This window comes from Myotis lucifugus, unplaced genomic scaffold (genome assembly GCF_000147115.1).
Source record: "Myotis lucifugus unplaced genomic scaffold, Myoluc2.0 scaffold_2, whole genome shotgun sequence".
NCBI lineage: Eukaryota > Metazoa > Chordata > Mammalia > Chiroptera > Vespertilionidae > Myotis > Myotis lucifugus.
This window is the reverse complement of record NW_005871050.1, coordinates 7,063,232-7,087,807: the sequence shown is the minus strand read 5'-3', so window position 1 is coordinate 7,087,807 and position 24,576 is coordinate 7,063,232. Positions and strand designations below refer to the sequence as shown.

The following is a 24,576-nucleotide window of genomic DNA, read 5'->3' as shown; positions in this document are numbered from 1 at the left end:
TACTGAAATCTTTGTGCTAATTTGTCATTAAAAATGTAGGCATTTTAGAGTATCGGACAAATATCCCTATCTCCCCTCCCCACCCCCCACCCCCCAAAAAGAAAAGGCTAAAAACTCCAAATGCATTGTGTATTTAAATAAAGTGAAGTGGTGTTTTTAGCCCAGGGAGTCTTTTTAAAAGCATCTGAAAATTAGGCCAACTTACTGTTTGTTTTGTTCTCCAGACATAAGAAGAGCAATTTACTAATACAAATTCTTTTTCTTTTAAAAATAAAGATCTATTCTGCCTGGCCTGAATATCTACCAAGTATATTAAGTTTCATCCAGAATGTGTTTCAGGGATTTGAAAAGAACTGACAAAGTTCTAGATAAAAGTACTGAGATTACTTTTAAAAATATATGTATTTTAATATTATCCTGTCTCAGTCTAACTTAGTAAATAGTAACCTTGTTAAGCTCACCTGCTTTCAGTGAGAAGTTAATATTTGATGATGATGAAACTGTTCCTGGTATTTAAAGAACTTAAACAAGGCTATCCACAAACAATGTGACTAGAAATGGGGTTAGTTTAAAAAAGATAAAATGATAAGTGGAGGTTTTATGTTTTAAAATAAATCAATCCCTCAACCATAAAGTCTCATATCTTTACAGAGAAGAATATGAAATATGATCTCCACCATAGAATGCCTATCTCCAAATCTAAAACAAGGAAAAAAATAAAGCAAAGCAAAGAACAGGAAAAAGTTAATTAGTAATTTTAAAATCTGTCCATTTGAACTCCTCAAGTCAGTTTCAACAGTTGGAAAAAAAGTTATTGGGAGAATAGTGCACTTGTAGAGATGTAGTGTTCTTTGAAAACATACCCTCTATATTAACCAAAAAAAGTTTCAAGTGTCATAATGATAGTCTAATTGGTGCCTTTTGATTGGTAGACTCCTTATTTTAGTGAGGAAAAAATAAAATAAAACAGATTTATTCTAGCTTCATTTGCCTTCCCTGAAAATTAGGAAACTTCAGAAAACGTCTTTTTGAAAAATAAAATGTGTCCAGTTTATGTCTCTTATATAAGGCAAATAAAATTTAATTCTAGAAAAAAATCCTATATAATAAAAGCCTAATATGCTAAGTGTCCAGTCATCTTGTTGGCCATTCAACCAAAGTGTAATAATATGCTAATTATATGCTAAGCCTGCTCAACTGCTCACTGTGATGTGCACTGACCACCAATGGGCAGACACTCCGGCCAGTAGGTTAGCTTGCTGCTGAGGTCCGGCCAATCAGGATTGAGCAAGATGGGCCGGACACACCCTAGAGGCCTCCCATAGTCCCTCCCCAGCTGGCCAACCTCCCGCATCCCTCCCCAGCCCCTGATCATGCACCGGTTGTGTCCCTCAGCATGGCCTGTGTCCTCTCGAAATCTGGGACCCCTCAGGGGATGTTGGAGAGCCAGTTTTGGCCTGATCCTGCAGGCCAGGCCAAGGGACCCCACTGGTGCACGAATTCGTGCACCAGGCCTCTAGTATTTTATAAAGTGACACAATGAAATAAACTAGATAGTATAAAAATCACTGTGCCAATCTTTTCCAGTTATTTTTCTACTAAATATAACTGGAGAATGTAATTGATTTTATTTTGTTTCATGTTTTACATTGACTTTATATACTAGACTCTAGTATATAAGGTCAAATGACCTTTAGAAGTGAACTATGCCGAAACCGGTTTGGCTCAGTGGATAGAGCGTCGACCTTCGGACTGAAAGGTCCCAGGTTCGATTCTGGTCAAGGGCATGTACCTGGGTTGTGGGCACATCCCCAGTAGGAGATGTGCAGGAGGCAGCTGATCGATGTTTCTCTCTCATCGATGTTTCTAACTCTCTATCTCTCTCCCTTCCTCTCTGTAAAAAATCAATAAAATATATTTAAAAAAAAAAGAAGTGAACTAATTCTTACCATTTATGAGTGTGCTGGAGAATAATTGTATATACAGTTTTAGCACATGTACTTGGCATGTGACAATTGCTGACACATATTTAAAGACCAGGTTGAGGCCTCCATAAGATTATATTTTCCATTAATATCTTGAAAGTGATCATAATGACAAAACCCCTTTAAGGACCTCATAGAACTTTGTGAAATGGTTTCCCCTTTTTTTTCACACCACACCCACTTCAGTAATAGCAACTGACTTTATTATGTATTTATCATGTGCTAGACACTGATCAAAGTGCCTTATTTGCATTACTTCATTTAATTTTCACAATAAACAACCTTAGGTGGTCAGTGTTTTACTGAGGAACTGAGACACAGAGAATTAAAGAAACACAGGCAAGCTGACAGATCTAATGTAGCAGAGGATGGATTGGAACTGAGTTGCTCTGGACCTGGAGCTCACATTCCTAACCAGTACACAATTACCTCACATACTTTGACATTAACTAAACTGAGGGATGAGCTAGTTCAAATATTTCTACTGTCTGGGCCACTAGTTTCCCTCGAAGATTATTTCATATTAACTGGCTGTTAGGTATGTCCAGAAGCTATTTAAGATACATTTATGAAAAATGAAATGTTTTGTTAAGTATCTAGGGATCTTGGGTGACTTGAAAACGAGTAAGACAAGGTAACTGAATGTCTTTTTTTTTTTTTTTTTTTACGGGACATACACCTGAATAATTACAGGTAACTTTATTGTGTATTGCCATGTGCTGGGCACTGTTCAAAGTGCTTTATATGTATTAAGACTTTCATCCTTACCGAAGCAGAACAATTAGTACAAACCTGTCCTCTCTTAGCTCAGCTTTTTATAACTGTTTGCACAATAGAATTTTGCCAGTTGGTTTGGGAGAAGCATTGTCATATTATCAGGAGTTGGGTTATGAGAGTTGAAACACAAACAACCATGACCTGACAAAAGAACAGTCCAGCAAAACCTGATGGACATAGAGAACAGATGGAAGTGGAACTCATTAAAATAGTTGGTTGTGTACATTTTGTGATTCTCATTACCATGCTAAAAAAGACTCTTAAAAACAGTAGTGCCATTTGGAAGAAGATTTACTCAGACCTCAAATGTCTTGAGTGCTGTAGCTTCACACTATCCCAAAGCAGAGAGAAAACAATGACAAAAGATGAACTGTATCACATAATAGTATGGAGTGTTCTTCTCAAGCATTTCATTCCACTAAGAGCACAGGCAAATAAGAATTCACATACACTACACACAACACCTCACAAAAGACTAGATGACAAAAGCTCAGTAGTAGTGGAGATTTGATTTAAATGACCAGAGAATGTACATACTTTGAGATGGTGCAAAGTAGGATGATGATTTACAGGCCTGGGAACTAGGGTTTGACTTTTTCAGTACTTAAAAAGTAGGATATGAACAAGAGTTATGTTCATTTCTTTTCTATATTGCAAATTTATTTGGAGGTAGGTATATAAATCTAAAGATTTCAAATACAAATCAATACCTGGATACATCAGGTAAACATTTTAATAATATAAACACATCAATTCCATTCAATATAATTTATCATTCAGGTTTTCCCACAGCTTTTTAAAAACAAAGTGTTATAGATACTTGCTGAGGATAGTTGGAAACCTGAATTTTATAAGTGACTGGACAATTGGGCATGTAGAACTCAAAAGTGTACTTATACTTTTAAAGACAATGTGATAGGGAAAATAACAATAATAACAAATCCAGTGTTGAAAGGAATCAACTGTTTAGAATCAGGTTACAGGCTATTCATACTTTGACTTCAGGATTTTATTAGAAAGAGTGCAAGATTGGGATTTAAGTGCCCTGGATTCTGATTACCTTTAGATCATGGCTAAGTTATTTTCCAATTCTGTTCATCAGTTTTTCTAGGAATAATTTCAGCCCCTAAATATTTCAGAGGTACTTTGAACAAATAAAAAGGGAAATTTAGTATGTTTTGAAAATAAAATCAGTACAAAATATTATACCTATTTCTCTTTATTAATTCTTTTCAAAAGAACTAAAATTGTTGCTATGAATTATTAAAACATGACAGATTGCAAACTATGTTTTACCACTTTACCTCTCCACAAAAGTAATGCATTGTATATGAGAAATTCTTGATATTGTGAGTAATGTGAATTATCATGTGCCTAGAGGGGGAACTTATATACAATGTTAAAGAGCCAAGGACACTTCTCTTCTTAGAACTGGATATTGTTAAACAGTTGTTGCTCCCACAGCTCAGTGGTATGATAGGTGAAATAGCAGAGGATAAAAAAGCCGATTCAGGCTTTAATCTTATCCTTGCAAATAACTGAAAAGATAAAAGAATTATTGCTCCCTTTTCAACTGGCAATGAGCCAGTGCTTACTTAGGGAGACCCGTTTATCTAATCAAGAGACACATGTCTACCATCACAAGCTTCTTACTTTAAGTTCTCTCATAATGAAAATTCGCTTTAGAAACATAATGACTAAACATTTAAAGTAATTTCTATTTTATGAAAAGGTTTGGAGCAACACACTTTTTGGTTGGTACATTTTAAATGTTTTACTTTGCCAAACTGCTGTTATATTTTATTTACAACATTAAAATGATAGAAAGAAATTGGGCAAGTCATTTTTCCTGGTAAATTAGGAGGATAAAGTCAAACAAATAATAGACAATAAGAGAAGATGTTAATGGTGCTTAAAATACTAACAAGTAATTAATTATAGCAAAGAGATTTTAAATATTATTTATATAAATTGGTGAAATACTAAAATTGAACTTCATTATAAAATGGTTTATAAGTTTTTGAACTAATTTTTCCTTTTTTAAAATTTTTATCTCATTATGCCAACATCTTAGAAGCCAATATTGACTCATATAAATGTGAAATATGTTTGAATATGTGATATATATGTACATACACATATTTCTATTGATAAAAACTAATATATAACATATTATAAATATATACATTAGAACTAATAAATATTATAAATATACAAATATACACACTTACTTTTATGTACCCACACTGACTGCATATAAAATTATGAAAGTCCACTTGTAGCAGCTTAGAACACCTACAATAGAGCTCTTGGGTTATTAAAAAAGTCACTAATGTCTCCAAAGGGTTATAATAGGAAAATTTTTTTTTGTTTGTTTCATACATTTGGACACTGATGTTATTTTGCCCAACTATCTGTAATGTAATGTTTTATGAGAAGTTTCTATATGCTCCACAAAAATAGGGTTCTGTGCTCAAAGAATTTTGATAAATATTGGGTTAAAAAGAATTACACTGCTGTCTTTTGTGCAGCATGTTTCAGAGCCTTATCTGTAATTAAGCCATATTAGCTAATAAGCATTGTGGTATTGCTTGGGGGAGAAACATAACAACCTTCATTCTACCATATCAGAACATAGACAATAACCCAAGAATAAGGCCATCTGAAAAGTGAGGAAAAGGAAGGAAGAAGCATTGAGGGACCGACTGCTGAGAATTCTGAAACTGAGAAATATTCTCTTTAGTTGATATTCTCCTGGCTAGGCATGGTTTTCTCTAAACCGATGATTTTCAAACTTTAGTGTTCATCAGAATAACCATGAATGCTTCTTAAAACACAGACTCTCAGACCCACCCCCAGAGTTTCTGATTCAGATGTTCTGGGGTGGGACCAGAGAATTGACATTTCTAACAAGTTCCCAGGTAGAGCTGGTGCTGCTAGTCTGCTAACCATTTTGAGAACCTTTGCTCTATGGGAATACCGTCCTATCCAACAATGGATTTAGCTGTTTATTAAGCATTTTCTTAAGTTACTGATAATCTAAACGTTAAGTTTCTTTTATATCTTAATTCCACATCTCCGATATCAGTAATGATGCATATATATATATATATATATATATATATATATATATATATATGGCTAAGTGTCCCTCCAACCAGTAGCTATGACATGCACTGACCACCAGGGGGCAGACACTCAATTCAGGAGCTACCATGATACATACCGCGGACCTGGCGCCAACAAACCAACACTTGGCTTCCCCCGAGCAGGACACAGGCCCGCCACCACCCTGGAGTGACACCCCACCAAATCGCAGCCAACACTGCCAAGACCCCATGGCGCAAAATGCAGCCCACAGCCCAGTCCAGCCCGGAAATGGTTGCTGTGGGCGCCGGGTAATGACATCACATAGCAACTCCTGGCCTCCTCTCCCTACCGACTAGCCTCCTTGGAGTTTCTTCAGCCCAGGAACACAACTTGCTTTATAGCCAGGTGCAAACAATTACAGTTTAACCAAATATCTGTGAAGCTTTTTAATGTGCCTCATCTCATTTGATCCTTACAGAAGTCCTGGAGTAGGTAGATAGGAGACTCAGTGGAATCCTATTTTCTTTTCATTAGCTGGAAAATGGAGATTTAGAAAGTTTAGAAACTTGACCCGACTAAAAAGAAGTAAGAAATGGTGGAACTTGAAAATGACTTTAGGTTTTCTCACTGTACAGAATATAGTCAAACACTGCTATAGTTAAACATTTCACCCTTTGTTCTCCCTGCATGATCTACAATAATAATCTGTTCATGTTGATGTTTACTGCTGTGTTGCTAACAATCACCTGAAAGAGAAGTTGGGGTGCTTTCCTGGGCTGGAAAAAGTTTAGCTAAATGAAAAAGCAGGTCTAATTGAGCAAGTTTATTATATATATATATGGCTAAGTTGACTTGTGCATGTGCCATACATATAAACCTCTTGCTGGCGCCAATTGCACATGTGTGTTTCGATTTGTCATTGTCGATCATGAATTTGGTTGACACTTCTATTATAGAGAAAGGGCGAATAGTGATATTAAAATATTTCTTCTAATTAATTTCCTTTGAATGTGCACAAATCTGTGCACCGGGACACTAGTATAAAATAAGGCCAATTGAAGTCATGCAAAAAAAAAAAAAGACAGGGATTCTCAAAACTCTACTCTATTACTCCTCAAAAACATTCATTTTCTGTTTACAAATTAGTGAGTGGTATTAGTTATAAAGTTAAATATATAAGAGCTTTGTACACTATGTTGCCTATATTTACTCTATAAACTTCCCCAGAGTGTTTTTCTAAATGATTGCTATATGCCCAAATTTAAGCAAATAAAAGATTTTGTAGTAAAGTCTCCTCAGCTTTCCAATAAATTAATACTTTTACTCACTGCAGAAACCCTACTCGATTGTAAGCATTATCCCTTCTTCTCGTTCTCCAAAATAATATCTGGAAAAAGACAAGCTAAGAGGAAAATGCTTTTCACATCAACTAAGCAAACACAGTGCGGATCATGGCATTTCAGCATAGACAAACAGAAGCTGAAGTATTGATAGATTCCCAGACCTCAAAGCTAGCACTGAATCCAAAGTTCATCAGTTGTACCCTGCAGGGATGCAATAAGAAAACAATACATTTCATACATCACTATGTCCTTTTAATTGTAAAGAAAACAACTAAATATAAGAAGATCCAAGTATGCGTTATTCTTTTGTTTATGTAGTAAGAGTAGTCTCAGCAGCACTTGTTTACTTCTGAGTATCGCTGAAGCCTATGAACACCAAAGCCCCCAGTTTGCATTACTGAAATACCTGCAATACAGAAATTCAGAAACAGAATTATCTCCTTCCCTTGCTCCCTTGATCTCTCACTAGTTATGCAACTACATTCTTCCAGAAGAGCTCGAAAATAACTTACAAGAAAGATGCCTTTTCAAGAAGATCATATTCAGAGTAAGAGTGAGGCAGGACAATAGCAACAACTATATAAAAAGTAAATTAAAAATCTAGACTAAGGTGAATTGCTTTAGCTGGGCAGGAAATTTAGCTCAGAGATTTCTAGCAACCATAGTATTGAATTGCATTGTTCTCACTGCCTGCTAAAAGAAAGCATATTGGTTAGTAAGGACCTCTCTGTGAAATGACTACTGATACTGTGGAAGACATAAAGAAGAACAGGACACGGAGTTTGCCCACAAGGAGTTTACCTATCTTATCTCTACTGCAATTGCAGAGACATGAAGAATGTTGCTGGAAGGGGCTCTAGCACTTGACCTACTAGTAGGGACAGAAATCAAAGAAAAACCATGGGGTAGAAATCAAAGATGATGTGTGGTACATTTAATGGTTCTATTGAGGAGGAGGAGCAAGTTTGATAGGAACAATGATATATCTCTGAGCCATAATTAATCACATATCTTTATTTTCGCTTCAAGAAGAGATGAGGAGTTTATAGTGGAAAATGTGTGATAACAATGGCATAAATAATTCTCTCTCTGGGGAGTCTCACTTTCTTTATCACCTCCTTTTCATTAGTATGTTATTTTATTCATTACACCATTCTGGTTTCATTTCAAATACATTATTATTGGAGCTGAAGTATTTCAAAATGAAAAGCTTTTCTCAATAGGTGTCTCTAAACTTCCTTCATTCCCAAATTTTAAAGACCTCACTCGAATGGCACATGACATTTACTCCATCTTTGAAGTTTTAGTGATAAAACACATTTAGTCATATTTTACTTATTTCGCCCTCAATTTTCCTTCCTTCCTTCCTTCCTTCCTTCCTTCCTTCCTTCCTTCCTTCCTTCCTTCCTTTCTTCCTTCCTTCCTTCCTTCCTTCCTTCCTTCCTTCCTTCCTTCCTTTCTTCCTTCTTTTTTCCCTTCTTCTCTTCTTCTTCTTCTTCTTCTTCTTCTTCTTCTTCTTCTTCTTCTTCTTCTTCTTCTTCTTTTCTTCTCTCTCTCTCTCTCTCTCTCTCTCTCTCTCTCTCTCTCTCTCCCCTCTTTCCTTCTTTTCCTTTCTGGCTTTCTTTTGGTTTTCTCTCCTCTCTTTCTTTCTGTCTTTCTTTCCTTTTTCTCTACAATCTCTGACTTAGAAGTAATGTCATTTTTTTCCTTATGTTTTTCTAGTGGGAAAATTGAGGGCGAAATAAGTAAAATATGACTAAATATGTTTTACCACTAAAACTTCAAAGATGGAGTAAATGTCATGTGCCATTCAAGTGAGGTCTTTAAAATTTGGGAAAAATGAGAGTCTTGGTTTAGTTTTAGCGGTCAGTAGCATATTACATAGGCTACTGATTAAAAATATTAATGACATCATCATCTTCATTATTATCATCATCACAGCTTCTGCATAGCAAAAGAAGCCATCAACAAAACAACAAGAAAGCCCACTGCATGGGAGAACATATTTGCCAATGTTATCTCCGATAAGAGTTTAATCTCCAACATTTATGGGGAACTCATACAACTTAACAAAAGGAAGATAAACAACCCAATCAAAAAGTGAGCAAAGGACCTAAATAGATTCTTTTTGAAAGAGGACATACAGAAGGCCAAGAGACATATGAAAACATACTCAAAGTCACTGATCATCAGAGAGATGCAAATCAAAATGACAATGAGGTACCATCTCACACCTGTCAGAATGGCTATCATCAGTATCAATAAATGACAAGTGCTGGCGAGGATGCAGAGAAAAAGGAACCATTAGGCACTGCTGGTTGGAATGCAGACTGGTGCAGCCACTGTGGAGATCAGTATGGAGTTTCCTCAAAAAACTAAAAATGGAACTCCCATTTGACCCAGTGATCCCACTTCTAGGAATATATCCCAAGAAACTAGAAACACCAATCAGAAAAGATATATACACCCTATGTTCATAGTGGCACAATTTACAATAGCTAAGATTTGGAACAGCCTAAGTGCCCATCAGCAGATGAGTGGATTAAAAAACTGTGGTACATCTATACAATGGAATACTATGCTGCTGTAAAAAGGAACTCCTACCATTTACAACAGCATGGATGGAACTGGAGAGCATTACGCTAAGCGAAATAAGTCAGAGAACGATAAATATCACAGGATCTCACTCATTTGTGGAATATAATGAACAACATAAACTGATGAACAAAAACAGATCCAGAGACAGAGAAGCATTGATCAGATGCTCAACCCTCAGAGGGAAGTCAGGGGAGGGTGAGGGTAAGGGGGAGAGATCAACCAAAGGGCTTGTATGCATGCATATAAGCCTAACCAATGGACACAGACACTAGGGGGGTGAGGGCATGAGCAGGGAGTGGGTGGGGAGGCAATGGGAGGATAAGGACACATATGTAATAGCTTAATCTATAAAGAAAAGTATTAATGACAGTTAAATGCTGCTAAATATTCAAATAATTTTAAGTTTCTTTTTAAAATTTTAGTGAATGTATTGGGGTACATTGCTTAATAAAATTATATGTTTCAAGTGTACAATTCTATAATATAGCATCTGTATATTGCATTGTGTGTTCACCACCTAAAGTCAAGTCTCTTTGCATCACCATGTATCCCTCTTTATCCTCTTCTACCTAGCCCACCCTTCTTTTCCTCTGGTAATCACCATACTGTTGTCTGTGTTTGCGTATTGTTGTTTTTTTGCTTAGTCCCTTCACCTTTTTCACCCAGCCTCCAAACCCCCTCCTTTCTGAGAGTTGTCAGTCTGTTCTCTTTATTTATGAGTCTGTTTCTATTTTATTTGTTAGTTTATTTTGTTCATTAGATTCCACATATAAGTGAAATCATATGCTATTTATCTTTTTCTGACTGACTTATTTCACTTAGCATAATACTCTTCAGGTCCATTCATGCTGTCACAAAAGGTAAGATTTTCTTCTTTTTTAGGACCAACTAGTACTCCATTGTATAAATGTACAACAGCTTTTTTATACACTCATCTACTGATGGGGATATATCTGAAGGAACCCAAAACATTCATTCAAAAGAATATATGCACTCCTATGCCCATTGCAGCATTATTTGCAATAGCCAAGTTTAAGTTCCTTTCTTTATGGAAACATTTTCTATAATGTTCCAGGTACCTTTCCTGTGTCTGAAAGTAGAGTCAGTTACCCAAACTTGAATCATATCTTGATTACTAAGGACTGAACCCAAGGCCTCAGGGTCATCTCTTCTGAAAAACAAAAATCACTATTCAGAAATGGAGATGAAGATGAAAAAGGTATAAAAGATTGAACTGATTACATGAACTCCAAGATGTACCTGATAAGTTCAGAGGGCACTAAAAAACAGCATCTTGAAATTCCTTTCCCATTTCTTATTTTCTCATTTTTTTAAAAAAGCAGATTATTTGGATTAATTTCTAGTTATTGAGGGTTCTAGTTAAGTTTATTTATAAATGTCAATGCCTTTGACATTATTCTATGATAATTATTCTTTGCCTTTCTATGATTAAACTTATTGGGCCTTGAAAATTTCACTGGGCATTCAGAACAATAGCTAGTAATTAAACTTTAAAAATATTTTTATTGGACCAGACAGTCACCTTTTACACAAAACCCTTTTCTGAAGATTATAATTTTATACTTGACTCAAAATAACCTTATTAGCACTAACCAGGCTTCCAAGAATACCTTGATTTGCAAGCTAGCCATCTGCTGTAAAATTTAATTTTAAACATTTTAAGACAAAAATAATGCTTGAATATTACTAGATTATCATGCTAATTGCTGTAAAATAATATTTAACAATGGCCACTCAGTAAAATTTTTAAAAATCTATATATAGGGTAAACGCACTCAAAATGCAACATTTGGAGAGTATAAACAGCATCTGTCCAAAGGACATTTCTATAATGTTAAGGAACAGAATTAAATTCACAAAAATCAGCAATGTGTAGGTCATCAAATCTAGGTTAAAATGTGGTTGAATGAGGACAGTCAGCAAATGAGCGTATACAATTTCAATTCATATTTAAGTAAAAGCTAAACTTGGAGTGGAAGTAAAAATGCAGATGTAGAGATGACTGGGCATCTTGCAAAGGAGCCCATATTTATTTTCCCTCATCAAAATGATTCATTAAGCTCATGTTTCATTCAACAAATAATTTTTAAGATCCTAGTATGTGCTACATGTACTAGGCACAAAAGATACAGCAACACAAGACAGCATCTAATGTGAAACTGAAATAAGTATGGCAGATTGGATGTAAAGATGAGCGCAATAGCAGTAGACTGGAATAGAATGTCAACCTCCTCTTACTTAACTACATTGACTTTACCAGTATCTCAATCCCATCATTGGCGTTCCCTTCCCACTGCCACCACCTAATTTAAATTCTTATTTCATACTTCCAATACTTAAACAGCTTTCTCAGAAGTCCCTCTCTTGCCAGCCTCTTTTGCTCTACCAATTCATTTTGCATAGGCTGATGATGTCATCACCTAAAAATTGTCAGGTTCCTGAAAGCTACAAAATAAAATTTAAACTCATCACTGACTTTTGAGGCTACTTCTCTGCCAACAAAAGCTCTATGTTTCAGCCAGAATACACATCACAATTTCCCCCTCTATCTTTGTTCAGGGTGTCCCAACTGCCTGGAATATCTTCCTATCCCTCTTTCAAAGGATACCTCAAACATCACCTCTTAGATGATTGCATCTTTAATCACCACAGCTGTATGTAATCCCAGCCCCTGCCTCTCCCCTTGGACTCTTTTGGCAGTTAGTTTGTACCTGGTTTATGGCAAATAACACAAACAGCTTCATACTAAGAGGTCAGACACGGACCATGTCTTCCATAATGTTGTATTCTGCACAATACTGAACCCTGTGCCTCACAAGTAATAGATTTTAATAAATGTTGCTGAATGAATCATTTCTTTGGGGAATTGAATGTATATAGAAATCTGAATGGATTTAACAGGACTTTCAGCATGAAATGAACCTTGACATTTATAAATCCTTGTCTATAACCAATAGTCCTACAAATTGAGTACTGCTTCTTGCCCTTGTATGAAGAGAAACAGAGGTGGTAGGGTTCCCATGACTTGCTCAAAGCCACATAAGAAGCGCTTGTTAAATCTATTTTCACAAGGCAACATTTGCTATGTTTATGCCACTTGCTGATACCATGCTTCATTTTATATATTTTCATGGTTATGTCTATATTTCACACAAGAAAGAAGCACCTATCAAGAATACTTCTAAAGCTTCTTGAAAAAATTATAAATAGCCCAAAATATATACAATAGAATATTATTCAGCCACAAGAAAGAAGGGATTATTGTCCTTTGTGACATGGTTGTACCTTAGGCCATTATGCTAAGTGAAATAAGCTAGACACAGAAAGGCAAATACTGATGACACCACTTGCATGAGAAATCTAAAACAGCTGAACTTAGAAATAGAGTAAAATGGAGGTTACCAGGGGCTGGGTATTGGGAAAATGGGGAGATATTAGTCAGAGTGTACAGACTTCCAAAACAAGTTCTGGGGATCTATTATATAGCAGGGTGACTAGAGTGAATAATACTGTATTATACACTTGAAAATTGCTAAAAGAGTGGATCTTAAATGTTCTCACCACAAAAATAGAAAAGGTAATTATTTGAGGTGAGAGAGGTGTTAACCTAATTGTGGTAATCATTTAAAATATATACTTGTATAAAATTATGACATTGTACACCCTAAACATACACAACATTACATGTCAATTATATCTCAATAAAAATAAAGTTGGGAAAATAAATCCTTTCTCCAGTGAGTACTAGCAAAATAAAAACAAATTTTTCATTTGTTTTTAAGATAAATGAAATTGTTTCTATATAAAATGCTTTCCTTACTAATAGAAAGTGAAATATCCAGGAAATTGCAAAAACACTAGAGATTATGATTTTACAAAAGCTGGAAAATTTGTAAGTTCATTTAATGGAGCATGTGATAAGCATAAACATTAACAACAGAAAAAAAATTTCTGGGATAGGTGTTCATCAAATATTTAACATAAAAACACAGAGCTCTTGAAGATACAAATAGCTTCAAATTGTTACTTCAGTATTACTCTCTTTCCAAAATAAAGTGAACAAAAATTGTTAAGGCAATGTGACAATGTGGTCATAAAAATATGTCATTTAAAAACATATAGCCTCCAAAAGTATTTGAAAATGAGTAAGAGATGATTGATACTACAACACAGCCTACTCATAATACCTAGACACATGAAAGATGGGTGAAGGGCTTAAAGACATAGACAACAAAATTTTTGTTTGCATTTCTGCATGCTAAAGGCAGACTTTAAAGCCTTACTGCAATACAGTTAGCTAGTAAATCATGGATGACACATAGCCTATGTCTTCGGTTAGGGAATTTGTCATATTTAACAGTTATATCACTGTGGACTCTATATTTTCAAGTAATGGATGGCTTTTAGAATGTAGAAACTGTCTTTACTATCCAATGTCTACCCATAAGAACATGGATAAGAATAAAAGGCTGATTTCTTTTCTGCAAATTTCCAGTGGGTAAATAAAAATTTGAGTTTTAATAAAAACACATATCCCCAGTTGTAAGAGAAAAAATCCAATTTAAAGCATACATTTAAATACATTTAAATACCTATGCCCCAAATTGATGATATATATATATATATATATATATATATATATATATATATATCTACTTCACTAAATAACAGATAAGATATGACCTAGGCAATATTATACACTCATCATGAAAAAACATTGAAAAGATAAGTTAACTTTAGAAACAACATGGTTAAATCCAAATAGTGGAGATTATTTAGAAAATAAATGGTTAAAAAACAAATGGAATCATTTATTTACTTTTAAGAAAACAATATCAAGAACACAGGAAAGCATTGAAAACCCAAGCAGGATTGCAAATTTGGATTACACAGCAGCAGCAACAACAAAGCAAATTTAAGAAACCAAAGACTGATGTGCTGGGTGGTAGGAGCAGCTGGGGAAAGGTCAATGGGGGCAAAGAAGACCTATGTAATACTTTCAACAATAAGGAATTTAAATTAAAAATAAAATGAAAAGATTATTTAGAAATAACAAGGAAATAACAGACAGCTAATTTCCCCTGGAATATATAACCCTATAGGTCACCAATCAAGCAGACGACTGAGATAGAGGAAAACAGGGTAACCTCAGGGATGTTATAAGCAGAAACCTCATCTGTAAGAGCAAAAAGAACAGTAAGTAAATGATGTTCTATTAATAAAGTTACATTCCTAGAAGAGCTAATTGCTATTTCCAGATGCACAGAAGTACCTTATCCACATGTCACAAAAACTTAAAATAGAGAAAAAAACTATATATATATAATTTACTTCATAAAGCTATGCAACACGGAAAGAATTTATTTAATGATCAAGTAGAATCACTTATATATTTCCCTAACATGTAAGAGTTTCTTTGAAGCCGAAACCGGTTTGGCTCGGTGGATGGAGCGTCGGCCTGCGGACTGAGGGGTCCCAGGTTCGATTCCGGTCAAGGGCATGTACCTGGGTTGCGGGCACATCCCCAGTGGGAGATGTGCAAGAGGCAGCTGATCGATGTTTCTCTCTCATCGATGTTTCTAGCTCTCTATCCCTCTCCCTTCCTCTCTGTAAAAAATCAATAAAACATATTTTTTAAAAAAAGAGTTTCTTTGAAGCAAAAGAGTTGAGAAATAGTAGACAGTTCTCAAACTTGAGATATTCAGATATCTCATACTAAATGGGGTTCCTATAATAAAGCATCAATCTTAATACTGACCATATCACAGGTCCTTTCTCACCAGGTAGCCAATAGCAAACTTGGCCTCAAGGAGGAGAGAAAAGATGTTGAGCTATGCTCCCATAAAACAACAATATTTGACCCATAATGGGCTGCTGCTACTACAATATTTGCAGCTGACCTGTGACAGGTACCCCTCTAGCTCACATGGCATTATTCTAATGAGTATATAACAAAATCAGACATCAAAGACTTTCATGCAATGAAGATGTTTACGATACACAGCCAGTTAGAATCCCCAATTCTGGCTGGCTAACTCAACAAAGCAGGGTTTAGGTAGAAGAATGGATAAAGGAGTAGAGATAGCTCAGTGTTCTGACTCTCAGCAATTAGACAAAGCTTAGTATCACTCATTTAGATAACTTTGTCTAAAAATAAAGAGCACCTTGCCTCTTCTCTTCCTTGTCAAAGTTAATAGCACAAATGATTGTCAAACTTCTAAATATGAAACCTTAAAGTGTTAATCTAACTACACTATCATGAAACAATAAGCGAAGGAGGGATTAAGAAAGAGAAAGTTGGCTTTTCACCCTTTTCAAAGTACAAAATGTGAAGGAAAGCAACAAAACTTCACAGGCAGTGTAAAAGCCAGGTGCTTTTTGTTTATTAAACAATAGCCCAGTTGCTGTTTACCCCATTTCCTTCTTCACAGGGAAAAAGAAACACTAACATGACTGAAAGAACACAGGAGTCCTCAGGCTCTTGTGAGAACTGCTTACGTGACTTTCGGCAAGTGCCTCTTCCTCACTATCTCCAGTTTCTTACATGGTAATCATCTAAACTGAATGGTCTTCCTTCTAAAGTCAAAATTCTTGATGAGCTAGGTTTGTGAAATGCTCTTATGGATATGAATGCTTTCTTATCTATTTCACTGTCTGACTCATCCAGCTAGATGGGGTCAGTTGCAGAATCAGTCATTTTATGAGTTTGAGAGTTTTCTCCTTACCATACCCGAAATTTTCAAAAAAGAAGAAAAAAATGAAAAGAAACAACACCCCACTATTTCCGAGCATTAAAAGACAGGAGATACACGTGTAAGACTAAAAAAGCTAACTTTTAAAAACATTTTATTTTAAAATAAGTTTAGACTTACAGAAGATTGCAAAACTACTACAGAGAGTCCCTGCATACCTTTCACTCCAATTCCTGTAATGTCAACAACTTACATACCATACATAGCACAGTTATCAAAACCAGGAAATTAACTCTATTACAATATTGTTAACTAAAATAAAAACCTTATTTGAATTTCATCAATTTCCCCCTAATATCCTTTCTATTGCAGGATCTCACATTGTGATTACTTGCCATGTTTCCTCCAATCTGTGACAGTTCCTCAGTCTTTCTTTATATTTCATGATCTTGACGCATTGGTCTTTGGGATCTCCTTCAGATTGGCTCCTGTATCTCTTGTCATGCTCCAATCTTTTTGAGAATTTCCTTAATTCCTGGCACAGAGCATTACAGATTCACCTTGCATTTGTCCTTTACTGATCCAGAAGCATCCATTACTCCCAGGAGCCCTAGTTTCTTTATTGAAGAATAGTATTAGAAACCAAGATCTGGGAGCTAGGTATGTTTATTACTATTGGGGTGTCATTGCTTTTAGGTCTTCCTAAGACAGAGCTAGAAAATATAATCAAACGTACTAATCTATGAATATACACACATCTAGATCTATTTCTACACTTGTATGACTATATACAGATTAAATTTAAGATGAGTTCATATTGATGTTTCCACTTAAATCCATATCACAGGATTCATTCTAGTCTTCCCCTTTCCTTATTTTTAATTATTTTTTTCTGATGGTAAGAAACTTGGCTACCTTTACCTATTATATAGTCACTTATTTGTTGAACCCTAGCATCTACATAGAGTATTTACGTTGTCTGTGAGAAACAGAGTTACTAACTAGAGCCCAATATCAGTGTGCAATTTTATTTATCTTTAAGATAAATATAGCACCTCAAGGTTTCTTTTGATCAATGTCTTCATGGTATTATCTTTCCTCATCCTTTTACTTTTAATATTTTTAACTAAAAGATGCAAGGAGAAGAACAATATGCTACTATTTGTGTAAAAAATTAATAGTAGGTATGTACCTATTTGCATGTATATGCATAAAATATATGTAGGGCTAAATATATTGGTTGGGAAATCAATGGATTAGCTGAAAAATGAGATGAGAGGGAGACTTCACTGCATATCCTTTTATACTTAATTTTTAACAATTTTCATTGAATGTATTGGGGTGACAATTAAATTATATAGTTTTCAGGTGTACAATTCTGTCATATATCATCTGTATACTGTATTGTGTGTTCACCATCCAAAGTCAAGTCTCTTTCCATCACCATTTATCCCCCCTTTACCTTATTCTACCTGCCCCCACCCCTTTTCCCTCTTGTAATCACCACACTGTTGTCTATGTCTATGAGTTGTGGGGTTTTTTGCTTAATACCTTCACCTTTTTCATCCAGCCCCCCAAAGCCCTCCTCTCTGACAGTTTATCATGCTTATTTTTAAAAATGTTTTCTTGAGATATTATTCATATACCATAAAGTTCACCTTTTAAAGTGTACACATCAGTGGTTTTTAGCACATTCATCAAGTTGTACAACCATTACCACTATCTAATTTCAGAATATATTTTACCCCCAAAATGAAACCTTTTACCCATTAGCAGTCACTTTCCACTGCCCCCTCACCTCTACCACAAATGCCCCTGGCGGCCACTAATCTTCTTTCTGTCTCTATGGAGTTGCTGACTCTAGATATTTAACATAGATGAAATCACACAACATGTGGTCTTTCTGAGCTGGCTTTTTTCACTTAGCATAATGTTTTCATGGTTCATCCATGTTGTAGCCTATATTCACACTTAGTTCCTTTTTATAAATAAGTAATATTCTGTTGTATAAAACCACATTTTCTTCATATATTCATCAATTAATAACCAGTTGTTGTTTTTAAATTTTAATTAAAATATTTTTTCAATTCAAAAATTACATTTTAAAAAATAAAAAGGAAAAGAAACAACCCCTTAATAAAAAGAAAAAAAAGTTTTTAAAAATCATCAAGTAAATAATGTATAAAGAAGAATAATGTATGAAAAAACTTGGTTGGTGCTTTGCCAGAGGACTCACAAGACTCAGAGAAGATTATACTAATGGCTAAGATTTATGAAGAGAAAAAGATACAGAGAAAGAGCAGCAGGAAAAAGATACACATTAGAAGAGTCCAGAGAAGCCCAGCACAGGACAGGCCAACTGCCCTGAGTTTTACTAAGATAAACACAGTCCTCCCTGATCTCCCTAAACCCAAGATCTCTCTGAACTCATCTCCTACAGCTCTCCCCCTTCATCCTTTTGCGCCTGCCACCCCAGTAGTCTTGATTTTCCTCAAACACACCAGGTTTATTCTTGCTTCAGGGCGATTGCTGTTGCTGTTCTCTTGGCCTGGAATGTTCTCAGAAATCTTCATAGCTCACTCCCTCACCTCTTTTATGCCTCTCCTCAAACATCACCTCATTAGAGAGGCCTTTCTGAGCATTTTATTTAAAAGAGCAGCCCCTGCTGCTCTCTGTGTTCTTTCCTTGCTTCATTTTCCTTCACACCTAACAATATGTCATTAGCCTGAACATTTATTTCTTTTTTGCCTGACCACTCCCCAGTTAGACTGTTCCATGGTGGCAGGGACTGTTCTAGTTCACTGCTAGATCCCATGACTACCACAATGCCTGGCACACAATAGGTGCTCAATATGTACCTATCCAGTGAATGAATGAATGAATGAATGAATGAATCAGATATAGCTATAGACACTGAGTGGAGAGGGAGAAGGAAGGTATTTGGTTTACAATAAGGTATTTGGTTTACAATAAGATTCCCTATTCTCAGCTCGAGGCTGTAGAGGAAATGCTCAACTAAATTCTTACTTTTAAGACTTGAGTATGCAAACATTATATTTAATATCATAAAATTTATTTAACAGAGATGATTTTCATTTCCTCTTAAAGGAAAGCCCTGTCTAACAAGGTTCTCTCTCTCTCTCTCTCTTTCTCTCTCTCTCTATTTCTCCTTAGAAGTAATGCATTTGTAAAAGAAGATACAAACAATTCAGAAAGGACTACAGTAGAAAGTGAAGGTCCTCTGGACTGGAAGTTAGGCGGGGAGGGGAGCATGCTCATTATAACAGGGACAGCTGAAACTCAGCGGCTGCATCAGAGCAGCTGTGTCAATAGGGCTCATAAAATGTCCTCAAAGTGTTGAAGAAGATAAATTGGTCACATCAAACTGTCTTGCTCTGCTGTTTATGTCCTTTGCCTATTTTACTAAGAAAATATTTTTCAAACATATTTTTATTGATTTCAGAGAGGAAAGGAAAGAGAGTGATAGAAACCTCAATGTTGTCACTGAAAGAAATTTTGGCCTGGCCCTGGTGGCTCAATGGTTAAGTGTTGACCTATGAACCAGGAGGTCACTGTTCAATTCCTGGTCAGGGCATATGCCTGGATTGTGGGCTCAATCCCCGATCATGCAGGAGGCAGCCAATCAATGATTCTCTCTCATCAATGATGTTTCTATCTCTCTCTCTCTCTTTCCCTTCCTCTCTGAAATCAATAAAGATATATTTTTTAAAAAGAAATTTTGAAAAGAAATATATTAAGAATTTCATTGGGTAATGGAAGTATATATTTTTTAAAAATAAATTTGTCTCTATATCAGTTTTCTAAAAAAGCTGTTTTTTAATTTTTCTGATCAGAAAAATAGCTCCTACAAGAGGTCAATATCCAAAATATATAAAGAACTCATACAACTCAACACCAAACAAATAATTCAAGTAAAAAAAATGGGAAGAGTATCTGAACAGAAAATTCTCTGAAAAAGACATACAAATGGCCAACAGATATATGCAAAGATGCTCAGCTTGACTAGCTATTAGGGAAATGCAAATCAAAACTACAATGTAGATGAGTGGATAAAAAAGCTGTGGTACATTTACACAATGGAATACCGTGCTGTAAAAAAGGATCTCTTACCTTTGAGAGAGCATGGAGGGACCTGGAGAGTGATATGCTAAGTGAAATAAGCCAGTCAGAGAAAGACAAGTATCACATGATCTCACTTATATGTGGAATCTAATGAGCAAAAGAAACTGATGAACAAAATAAATCCAGAGACGTGGAAGCAAGCAACAGACTGACAAATCTCAGAGGGAAGGAGGAATGGGAAGAGATTAACCAAAGAACTTATATGCATATGTGCATAACCCATGGACACAGACAATAATGCAGTGAAGGCCTGGAGTGGGGCTGGAGCAGGTTTCAATGGGGGAAAAATGGGACATCTGTAAAAAACAATTACAACGAGATGCCACCTGACCTCTGTTAGAATGGCTATTATCAACAAGACAAGTAATAAGTGTTAGAGAGTTTGTGGAAAAAAGGGAACCCTCATTCTCTGCTGGGAATGTAAACTGACCCAGCCACTATGGAAAACAACATGGAGATTCTTAAAAAAAAATTAAGACTAGTGTTATCAACTAACCAAATAACTCCTCTTCTGGGTATCTACCCCCAAAATTTGAAAACATTTATTCATTGATATATGCACACCTGTGTTCATTGTAAATGGCATTATTCACAGTGGCCAGGACAATGATTAGATAAAGAAGATGTCGTACGTATAAACAATGGAATATCACTCAGCCATAGAAAAGATGCAACACTGCCATTTGTGAAAACACGTATAGATCTTGAGAATACCATACTAAGCTAAATAAGTCATTCAGAAAAAGTTAAGAACCATATGATTTCACTCATATGTGGGATATAAAACTGAAAGCAACAAATGTCTCTGTCCATGAGTCTTTCAAGTGGTGTTTGAAATATCCAAAATAGCATTGACCTTTACCAAAGACACTTCCTTTTTAAGGTTAATATCATAGAAGATAGAGATCCTTAAGTAAAATGTTATTTTCCTTGAGTCTAAAGATGACAGGTGCTGCCTTTGTGTCTTTATAGAGCAGCAGACACCTCTGCTGGAGCTCAAAAATGGTTCTAAATCTTGCATAATCCAAAGACCCTTGGGATTATGTTGCTAAAAGTCTTCTGCTCCCTATAAATTTTCCCTTAGCAAACAGGGATGAGGTAAAGATTCAGTCAAAAGATGATCAAATTTAAAACTAGTGAAAACTGTTGTGACTAGTGATACTAGTGCAAAATATACTGGCAACTGAGGACAATTTGACCTACAAGGATAGATTCACATTCATAGGCCTATAGAACAGGTTTCACTTGTGAAAATATTATGCTTGTGATCATATGAGATATTTAAAGATAGTGTGGGACTGTTTTGTGTGTGTTCCAATATTTTAGGAATGTATATGGGTTAACATGACTATTTTCTGACTATGCCAGATGTTAAGACCTTTCCCGATAACTTTTATTACAAAACTACCCAAAGTGGTGAGTGGATTGGGCAGATGTGATGGGTGTTGATATGTCATAATGAAATAATGATAGCATTTATATTCTTTCTGGAAAACAGATGGCTGATTTCACACTGCTTCAGGTATGGAAGGGAAGGTTCAAGATATGACATTGTTGAAGCAGAATACATGAAGATAACATTCTTGACTATGAAAATAATCTCAAAGATTTTAGGTTGGTATTTTTAATGATGATGTTTTGTTAACTGCTAGAAACATTCACTAAAAATACCAAACCAAATCAATGGGAAACTGTAATATCAAAAATGTGGTGCAGAATGAGTTAAGCAATACTTGGGAGTGAAATTTTTAAATAAATTGTGTCAAGCAGACTAGGCAATTGAGTAAAAAACAGCTGCATATCAACATAACACAATACTCTTTTATGTAGCTGGAAAATAATCTATGGGCTACACTCTCTAGGGCTCTATCTGAAGATAGTGAAACCTTTATCATTGAACACTCAACATTCACAAAGTGATGGGCAGAGCACTTCAGCACAATGCACAATTAGCCATCAAGTTTGCCCTCTTTATATTCACAATATTATCTCATTATGAGTCAATATGGGACATTATATTTATTTTGCCTATTATGAAGGCAAAGAACCATCATCTGGTAGAGTACCTACTGTTAAAGGAGTCCTCATAAAAATAAAAAATAAAAACAACAAAAGCATCAGCCCAAAACTCATCAAATGATTGCTTCAATTATTTAACCACTCATAAAAGAAGAAACAGGTGCATTTTGAAGGTGTTTCAATTATACAAACTCAAGAGAGGGGGTAGCAAATGCTGCAATAATCATTGAGGTGTGTAATTTGTGTATTATAGATATGATAACAGTACAATCCACATAGGTCAATTACCCTCAACTTAGCATACATTTCAAGCATGTCTAGAATAAAGATAATAAAAAAGAAGAGAACTACAAAGCTTTTGTGCAGACATGGAAATGTGACAAATATGCTATCTAAATAGAAACTTTTTGGAAGGCATTGTATATTTGAAACATTAAGGTTTTCATTAAAATTTGATAGTGTAATAATGATGCAAATCATCCATATCCTGTGTGACTGGTCATCAGGTATTAACATAATGCAAAATATTTTTAAAACTCTGAATGTAGTGAATAGATAGTATATTTTAAATAAGTGGTTTATTAATATTTATTGGCTTTTATCTATGAGTTTCTGAATTAAACATTTTCCAAGCTTTAAAGTGATAGTGCAGTATGCATTTTGTTAACAATCACTTTCTATATTACTTTTCCTCAAAATGTTTCCTTTGTGGCACTTTATCTTTAAGTGGAAGAACTGATTTGAACTCTAACAATGATTAGGAACATCACATGTATCCTTCCACCAGATGTCTGGGAAGATAGATATTACAAAACCTGAAAGGAACTCTATGTCAAAGAGTAAACCATAAAAACAGTGATACTTAGTTTGAAGAACTAACATGACACTCAGGCAACTAGATTTGGGCATATATATTTGAAACATGAGTATATATTTTTAAATAATAAACACTAACTTAATAGAACTGTTTTTGAAGACTCCTAATAGTAAGAAAACCTTTCATTTAATTCACTTTTATAATAATAAATGATATTTCATTTATATTATCTATTGAAATCTCCACAATAATCATGGAGGATAAGTAGAGAAGAAGATCCATCTGTTAGAGATGAAAGAACTCAAGTTGTGTCAGATTAAGTAGCCAAGGTCAATAGTGGGGTTGGGACTGCAACACAGAGCTCCTGAAAATAAATATGTAAAATTCCTAGTGCAGTGACAGATCCTTTTTATGGACTGGATGAAAGACATATCCCACCCCCCAACTAACCCAGTGCTCTTCCACTTCATGGCACTGCCCAGTTCTGCAGCAGTAGATTTAAATAATATACAAAGTAACTGTAGATAGAAACTTGAATGAAACTGAAATAAAGAAAACAGAATAAGCCTTTAGTCATAATAATTACTGCAAATAAGAGTAATCCAGACATTTTTAATGGTAGGGATTACCATCCTTTATGGTAATAAGTTTTCATTCTTGAACTGGAATGATTTATAACAAAAACTAGTAACTACAAAATAAGTAAAAGTAACTACTTAAGTAGTATCACTTGATAATTTTTTTAAGAAAAGAGCACATGAAGAAATACATCTCTATTAGTCAGTGCATAAATAAAAATGTTAATAAGGTAAAATTGGTCACGACAAGTATAAAGTAATATCAAGAAATTTGAAAGTTCTTGCTAAGTTTAATTCATTTTAACACATTTTGGAAAAAAAATTTTAATGTATCCTAGCAAATTTTACTAATTAGACCAGGAATCTATTGCTTTTTTACTTCTTTAATTTATTCATCTTTATCCTTAATTTAAGGATAACTTAGTAAAAGGTGAAAATCAGTGCATTTGTTTGTTCTGCAATCATATATGTTCTATTCTACATAATATTTCCTTTGCTTTCATATTTTGTTTA

General features: G+C 35.0%; 1 protein-coding gene across 8 annotated transcripts in view; it reads right to left on the bottom strand.

Moving 5' to 3' along the window:
• The window catches only part of MBNL3 (muscleblind like splicing regulator 3), a 126,025-nt gene that overhangs the window by 36,386 nt on the left and 65,063 nt on the right, over positions 1–24,576 (bottom strand). The window lies entirely within an intron of this gene.